Genomic DNA, 9046 nt, shown 5'->3' with positions numbered 1-9046 from the left:
CTTTGGTTAATAAACCAAATGGTTGCTTTTCTGCTCACCTGCTGGATTTTGCATATCTTTCTGGTGTTGTAGGCTATCTAGCAACCTGCAAGTGTCCCATTAGTCCACAGTATATTCAAGAGTTTAATGTGTGACTACTATGACATAATAACTTTGATTTGCTTTTTGTTTTCTCTTGAGTGTCTTAAGGGCAGCAGATAAGCAAGAAAAATGTTTCAATCACTATTATATAATCTTTTAAAATGGCTTTCAAATGCTCATTGTGGGTGCAGGAAATGTCAAAGGAGACAAAGCTGTTGTGAACCATATTGAAAAGGAATGATTAGTGGAAGGGAAAGGATAAATGTTTATGCATATGTTGTCTGCATTTGATGGAGAGGTTTGTTTTGTAACTACTTCACAAGTGATTGAAATCTCAGTTTGAATGCAGCAAGACAGAGGAGTTGGGTTCATAGTGTTTCAGAAAGTGCAAGCACTCTGAGTGCCTGATGCTTTGTCAAGACAAAGCTTTGTAAGTATTAATCCAGTGGATATTTTTAACAATTTATGATTAGTTGATGTTGGATGATGAATGCATTTGGAGCAGGAAAAATGTAAAGGGGAGATATAGAGCACAAATACATGTAACCATAGCTATGAATTTTGTGAAAAAGAGTGCAGAGGAGAGTACTGAGGGTTAGGTAGGTGTAAAAAAATTGAGGCTGAAGTGCACTGTAATTCCTTTGCTGCTGTTTATATCCCATAGCACACAGGCTCATCCACAATGCCACAGGAGAGCTTGGGGGGAGGGAGAGAGCTGGTATCTGGGTAGTTGCTCACAAACCAAGAAAAGGACAGGAGAGCTGCTTCCTAAGCAGAGATCACGTGCAGGAGAATCACATACCAAGAGTGGGTCACAGGGTTGTAAGAGGATGAATTTCCCCTTTGACTGTTGCAGGAGAAAGGCTGGTCATCTGGAGTTCAGCACTGGGGAAGGGATTAGCAACAGGAACAACTTTAACTTATTGGTGTTTGAAGTATTGTTATGTATGGAGGAACAGAGCTATTTATATAACCTTGTAACCGAGTTATATATAGCCCTAAAATTTAAAATTTCTGAGTCTCCATTTGATTTGTTCTATTTCCAGACAAGAATCTATATGTAAAATTCTGCTGTGCTATCCTTAAGTCTTGCCAAAGGTTTATTTAAGCAGCACAACTTGGCAGAGGCAGCTCTCTTATCTGCAGATTTGCACTGAGTCCTATATGCTCTCTTATGGTTAATGCTCTTGTGGCTATTCAATTTCTGGTAATTTCTGCTATTTTCTTGCTTTTTACACTCTTATCTGCCTATATTCAGTCGGACTCCAAGGCAACTGAGGCTGAGAAGAGCTGCTCGTGTGTAGCTGCTGAGTTCAGCCAAGGGTCAGTGCTTTACTACTAAGCCTCTCCTCTTAGTAACAGCTCTCCAAGTCAACAAGGTAGGAAACCACTGTTTGGGATTTCTAGCAGTGGTACACCCTGCTTGGTCTGAGCTGCACATCAACGCAGTCATTTGGAAGTTGGTATTTCAGCAGGGCTGCAGAAAAGCCGATGGCCTGACCCCATGGTGAAAAGCACCACTGGGCAAGTGCTGGAAGAGCAGCACTTCTGAGCAGCACTTAAAGATGTGAGGAGTGTGGTGCTCTGTCATGGTGAGGATTAGGGAGAGCTGCTCTGATTTACTGCAGTTAAGAGGTGTTCTGAAATTGTGCTGCTTGTGCTCAGTCAGTGTTACTGGTGTGACAGGTAAAGGAGGTGCCTTTAGTGTCAGATAAACAGCACGTGTACTGAGGCTTTTGGGAATTGGTAACCACAGCCTAGAAACAGCAAAGGCTTCTCAGGTCTTACAAAGTTGAGGGAACTTGTTTTTCTGCAGTGCTTGGGCCATTAATCAGAACTACAGCTACACCAGAGGGGGTGTCCAGAGAGATTTTTGGTCTAATTATTAAATCATGTTTACCTCTTTCATGTTAATTCACATTTCCAAATTAAAGGAAACCTCCCATCCCAGCTCTCTGGTAAAGATTGGTCTAAACTGAGCTTTCCACTTTGGTTAAAAGATTGAGCTCCAAATCATAGTATTCTTAAAAGGATAGAGAAAAAAAATGCATTATGTTTCTGTGTTTGTTAATAGTTTTGGAGTTAAATGTAGCAATTTAAAACTGGTAGCACTTTATATAAAACATCTTCTTAATCCACTTAGTTTTATTAGAAAGAGAGAAGGAAGGAAGGAAGGAAGGAAGGAAGGAAGGAAGGAAGGAAGGAAGGAAGGAAGGAAGGAAGGAAGGAAGGAAGGAAGGAAGGAAGGAAGGAAGGAAGGAAGGAAGGAAGGAAGGAAGGAAGGAAGGAAGGAAGGAAGGAAGGAAGGAAGGAAGGAAGGAAGGAAGGAAGGAAGGAAGGAAGGAAGGAAGGAAGGAAGGAAGGAAGGAAGGAAGGAAGGAAGGAAGGAAGGAAGGAAGGAAGGAAGGAAGGAAGGAAGGAAGGAAGGAAGGAAGGAAGGAAGGAAGGAAGGAAGGAAGGAAGGAAGGAAGGAAGGAAGGAAGGAAGGAAGGAAGGAAGGAAGGAAGGAAGGAAGGAAGGAAGGAAGGAAGGAAGGAAGGAAGGAAGGAAGGAAGGAAGGAGAAGGGGAAGGGGAAGGGAAAGGGAAAGGGAAAGGGAAAGGGAAAGGGAAAGGAAAGGAAAGAATTCTGAAAATAATATTGGGTATTTGGCTTAATTTTCTTAATACTTTTCTTTACAGTGGATTCACACTCCCTGAAGTGGGTAAGTCATTCTTCTCTACAGACAATATAATGGACACTGTGACCTCAACATTTGCCACTTTGTTGGAAACAGGATGGTTTCCTGCAAGAACTGTTTCAGAACAATCCATTGTCTTGCAGTTGTTCCTACTGGGAAGCTCTGCACAGGCAGTTACTTGCTGTGGGTGAAGGAAGCGATGTATTCACAATATCTTCCTTTTAAAAATTATTTTATTGTGTAATATTTTTATGAATAGCCATCAGATAATGTAATCTGTGATAATGACATGTACTTCACCATGCTTTAATTGCCCTTGCTGGAATGTAAGTCTTCAAATATACTGAAGTTTAGGAACAGGAGCTGTCAAGTCTTTATGCTCTGGTTTATATTAAATTAAATGAAGACTCATTTCACACTGAAACCTTCACTGAGGGAGAAGGGCTCAGGACAGAAATACATTAATGACACACTCATCCAGCTGCTTAAGGGCTCAGGACAGAAATACATTAATGACACACTCATCCAGCTGCTTACTCTCCTTTAGGGACCTTGCCTCTCTGGTTGTAGAACTAAGCAGAATGGGGGTAGGTGAGGGAGAAGACAGCTTCTAGGGAAAAGCTCTACCAAAGCAAAGTACATCTTGTTACTAGAACATTAAATACTTGGAACTGGTCTTTACAGTGGCTAGAAAATTGAAATACTGGCTACTATTAATCTGAGTTCCAGAGGCAGCTCGCAACACTGTGATTAGTTCCTTATTGTTACTGCCATCCAAAGGACAGTGTAGCTGAGGGGACGTGACTGCTGCTGTCCTTGTCAGATGAGTTCCATGTGCCATCTCGACTGAGTTAAAACTATGGAAAGAGCCTGAGGCTGCTTATGTAATGTGCTTATGCTGCTGTCATGTTATCAGTTTCAGCTGTAATGCTTAAAGTACCAGTAAATAGAATAACTTTCTTCCTGTAGCACAAAGATAAGAGCAACTGCCCTCAACTTCTTTCTGCTCTTTTTGTAGACTTTTATGTGTAATTGGATGTTTTACCAGATTCTACTCAGTTGGATAAGTTGATTTCTGAAAAAAAAAAAATTAAAACTGAAAGCCACAAATATGGCAGGGAAAGGGATCTATATAACTTCTTAGGGGAGATGCTTACTGATTTTCCTTGGGGGGTTTTTTGTTTGTTTGATTGTTGTTTGTTTGTTTTTTAATGAGACTACAGATAGGCCTGAAAACCTGCAGAGTAATGATGAGGTTACTGAACAGTTCATCAGTCCTGAAATTCTCTGTCATTTTCAGAATTACAGATCTGTACTGGCAAGGAAAGGTGTGCGGAATTCAAGTGAATTTATTATGAGAACTTGAGTGAGAAAATTATGTTAAATTGTTTGTGCAAACTATTTTAAAGTTGCCTCAAGAGATTCTCACACTAATTTAATGAAAGAGAGGGAGTGCAGAAGTACATGCCAAAGCTGTACATCATAGAAAAGCACAGAGAAAGAGAGATGGAATTACTCTGCCTGCTTGAGCCAGCATCTGCAATTTACCAAAACCCTTGAGTGCTCTTTTCAGGAGATCTGAAGGAGGAATCACAAGCTGCTGCCATGTACCCAGATCCCAATAGCACTCAGTGGGTTTCATCTCCAGCTTTATGTTCCCACTTCTATGCAGACATCCACTCCTGAGCTGTTCAGGAGTAGCTCCTCACACAGATGAACTCTGCTTCTGGTGCACAGCTGCTCTCATGCTAAGCTCTGTATCTGAAATGGGGCATAGAAATCACATGGTGAAAATGCCTCTTTCTGTCATTTGTCTGTGTGAGGAGCCTGGGATGACCCACTCAGTCATGGGTGAAACCAGGGGCTGGGAGTTGCATCCCTCTGCTTCTAGAGGTTAAATGTCTATAATTTGGAGTAGCCCAAAGTTATGCCTGGGAAGGCAAGGGCTGGTGAGGGAGGGAGGTGCCTGCATGTTTGACACTGCAGTGGTTGTTTGATGGAGCACTCCCTGTGGTGGCCTCCAGAGCAGCACTGCTGAGTCTTGCAAGGCTCCTGGACACCCTCTGCTACTTGTGGAGACTCACAGGACTGATAGACACCAGAGACTGATGTTTTATCCTACTGCATGAAGCCCAGTTATGGGTTTGACTGGCTGGCAAGAGGAACTGAAGAACAGGATTCAAAAGACTGGTGGTGCCTGGTGAAAGATGCAAGGAGGTCAGGTGGCAGATTCTGCCTCCCCTTTGCTGCCTTTTGTTTATTGATGTTCTGGTTGCGCTGCATGTGAGAGAAAGGCCCCAGTTAGTTTTCCTATTACCTGGGCAGGTTCAGGCAGACATCTCTCTGTCAGACATCTCTCTCCATGCTATGCTGGGCTGAGCAGGATTGCAGTGGATCAGAGAACATGAGGGAGCAATCCTCTCATCTTTGGTCTCTCCTTGGGCCTCTCTGTGATGACTACAGCTTCCCATGGAGCCTTATAGACTTTTCCATCCTCCCAGAGAGGCAAGGCTGGTCTCAAGATAATTGTCCAAGATACATGAGGTGAAGAGAGGGAAGGGGGCATCAAGAGGGCTAAGAAAACTGTGGCGCCCTGGTCTCCAACTGCATGGCCAAGTGCTCTGACCACCACTTTGGGTTCAGGGGCTGTGGTGAGATTGGCATGGATAAGGGGAAGCCTTTGAACTGCAGTCCCTACCCCAAGTAAGGAGATTTGAGTCTAAAGGGCCAGAGATTAATCCCAATAGTTAGCTCTGAAAAGGAGAAAGTTTCTGAAGGGGTCTGTGCTGTAATGCAAGTATGGTGCTGGCAAAGGCAGGCTAGAACTGTAAAGAAGGTTTCTGCAGAGCTTCTCAGCACCATAAGGAGAAGTCCTCTGTGTGCTTAACCTGTGATGTCCCCAAGGAATGTAGCACCCAGTACACCTGTGTTTCCCAAAGAACTCAGTGATTCTGGGGTTGGATCCTTGCTGTGTCCAAGGCATAAACCAGCTGTGCCATGACACCACAGGCATCCTGAGGGCACAGAGTGATGCCAATACCTGCATGTGCTGAACTGGGAAGTGACAGAGCAGGGTCTGTAGAGCTGGCACCACTGAGGTGCCCTGCACTGGTGAGGGAACCCCAGGGGCTGTGTAGCCCTGAGGTCTCCGTGAAGGAGACACATTTCAAGGTAATTGTGGAATAATGTAGCAGTTGGTACAGAAAGCAACATTTCCTTTTTTGTACATGGCAAGTCTAACAAAATAGATGACATGAATTATGTGACTTGATTTCACCAAGGCATCTTAACCAGTTTATAAATATTCCTATACACCAGACTCTTTAGGCACAGCAAGTAGAAAAAAATTATTGTACTCTACCCTTCTGGAAAAGCTGTTAAATTACTGATAATGATTCAGAGATAGAAGTTTGATTTCTTTTAGAGGTGTTGTAATGATTTTCAGACAGTAATAAAGTCAGAGTTAATTCTCCAGCTTTTTACAGTTATCTCTTATGATTATATGAGAGTAGGAAGATGGTTTTATATTTGAGAGTGGAACTTCGAGAGATGCAAGTTGGATGGCAGGGCCTACTGAAGGCTCTGTTTGACCACAGATAAGTCTTTTAGTCTCTGCGTTATTCCTGTTTGGCTGTGGCAAACTGAGATAAGATCCTCTTTTCATCAGTTCTCCCTTTGGTTTGCTTAGATTGCAATCTATTCAGGTCAAAGATTGTTCCTGTTATTTTATATGACATTCACAGCCACCAATTTCACTGAGGACCCTGAAGCTTGATCTACAGATAATTCTGCTTTCTAATAGTATTATCTGGAATTTATCTACAATTAATCCATGAAAAGGTACTAAAATCACAGTGAATAACAACTCCTCTTAAACCGCTTAAATTTTCTATCGAATTGCTATTATTGCAATATTGTATCTAGGTTATTAGAACAACTGCATGTAGCTGGCAGATGAAGGTCCTTAATGTTGGAACAGTCTGAATATTTTATGCTAAAGTGCTGTTTTTACTCTAAGATGACTTGTATTTTTATGTCTTAACATTCTGTCTTTCAAAGCTTGTAAAGAAGAAAAAGTAATTTCTGCAGAGCTAAACAGTAGCATTTCCCTTTATGACTATTTCCAAAAATCTAATAGGTAAAAAAAAAGCTAAAGAGGTAAAAAAAGCTACCAGTGAAAATCAAGGTATTAAATCTTTGTCTTCCATTAGCTTGTGAGGCAAAAAAAGAATAAGAAGTTGACATAAAATAAAATTCTGAGGTGAATGGAAGGTTAATTTGTAGTTCTAGTGCATTAGTTTTCCTTTGTAAACACTGGAGAAATTGGAAAGTACAAAATTAAAGCAGTAGCTCATGAGGATGAGAATAAAAAAAATTCCATGCAACTGCTCACAGTCAGATAAATGTAACACCAAGGAACCTGATTTCTCTGCCTTTGAAGCAAGTACCAAAACTCTGAGTTCTGATTTTCCTACTGATGGGAGTTGCCAGCTCCTCCTGATGGGTTTTTATGATGAATGTCTGCAGGTCTGGCCCCCTCCACAGCCCCCAGCTGGCCCAGCCTGTCCCTGGCATGGCTTTAGTCACATCTCCTGTGACACAAGGTGGTTGGGCAAGGGTGTGGGTTTTATATCTAAGTGCTTATGTCCAGATGTTAGGTGACAGCATGGAGAGAAATGGAGAGAAAGAGATGTTTCTAACCCATTTCAGGCATCTACCTCACTTCAGGTTTCTCTTGATCGACTACAAAGGATAAATCATGCCCAGAATAACTTTTCTTCCCTCCTGTAGGATAAGTGTAGAACTGTGGTCCCCCAGGGGCCAAACCAGCCCAGGTGCTGCTCTGACATACAGGATGGTGTTCAGGATGCACCTGGGGTTGGTGTCTGTACAGCCACGTGTGTGTTGTTCTGCCTTTGGCTGTCCTGTAGCCACCTGGGTGAATGTGGGGTCACCCCCAATCCAGTGTTCTGGGTTTATATGGCAAATAAGCTTCTGTCTGCAGCAGGAGAGTTCAGGCAGAAGCATGCACAAGGATGCAGGCTGAGGCTTCAGTGTTAGCTGTTTCCCAGAAGCTCTTTCTCAAACAGTAAAAGCGGAAAAAAAAAAGCCAACCTTGAAATAATGAACCAAGGGTAAATCTTTCCAGCCTCTGTCCTCACTTACTTTGAGGTATTGTCTCTTTCCAAGATATTACACATTTTCACAATGTCTAAACTTTAAATACTTACTTTTTCAGAAGTGGAAATGATGAGTAGTGGTCTTGCAGCCTTCTGACCACTTGCAAAACTTTAGTTGTTTTTTGATTGGGAGGGATCTGTATGGACACAGGTGCAAGAGAGGAGTCTAAGGAGAGAGAGTCCCCAAGTTTCACACCACACACTTCACTGAAACGTATAATTCATATTTATGAGAACTATGCACAAATTCTTGTTGCACTGTATAATTTGTGCACATGATCTCCTGTGATTCATCTGTGAATTAATGTCATCTTTATTTCTTATTAAAAAATAAAAAAAAGGTTTTTCTGTTCCTTCATCTCCCTGGAATTTCCCAAATGTTTGTAACTGGACTTTCTTTAGAGATGATGTTCCCTATTTCTTGCTGGTTGGGACATGACCTGAACAGGGAGCACGAACAATTATCATCTCAATGTTTAAAAATTTAATAGCAAACCACTTGAGTCCTTTGCATACAACAATGCTTGTTGTGCTTAATGGATATGATTTGTAGCACTGGTCCTACAGATGATTTCCTGCTGCTCCCTGCACTGGCTTCATCATCTTAAGTGCTGTTGGATACCCACAGCTCTCAGCAGCTCCAGGAGGCTCTGTAGGTGTGCAGTGCTTCAGAAACTGAGACCTCTTAAGGAAAATAAACAAGGACTTGATTAACACCCTTCAACTATGTGACAGCTAATCTTTTTTCTGCTTTGTCTCCTGTTTTTTCAAGAGCCTGAAACCTTACATCGTTGCTGTAATAGCTTCTAATTAACGCATATTTTCTCTCTTACTAGCACACTTGACATCTTTTTTTTCATGTACTATTGAAATATCTGTTTTTCATGTCAGCAGCTGAGCTTCTCATTCATATTTGTGTATAAAACCATGCAGGTTGGATCTGTTGTGTTTCCAGCAGCAGCTTACAGTATACTGTGCCCTTTCCTAATATCCTTAATCTCTGCTTCTGGCAAAAAAAAAAAAAAAAAAAAAAAAAAGTGACCTACTTTGTTTTTCTGCCTTCAGAAAAAAACAAAGTGCACGTGGTGGAGCAGCAGCTGCTGTTC

Source organism: Heliangelus exortis, chromosome 1 (genome assembly GCF_036169615.1).
Source record: "Heliangelus exortis chromosome 1, bHelExo1.hap1, whole genome shotgun sequence".
Taxonomy (NCBI): domain Eukaryota; kingdom Metazoa; phylum Chordata; class Aves; order Apodiformes; family Trochilidae; genus Heliangelus; species Heliangelus exortis.
This window is presented reverse-complemented; position numbering follows the sequence as displayed.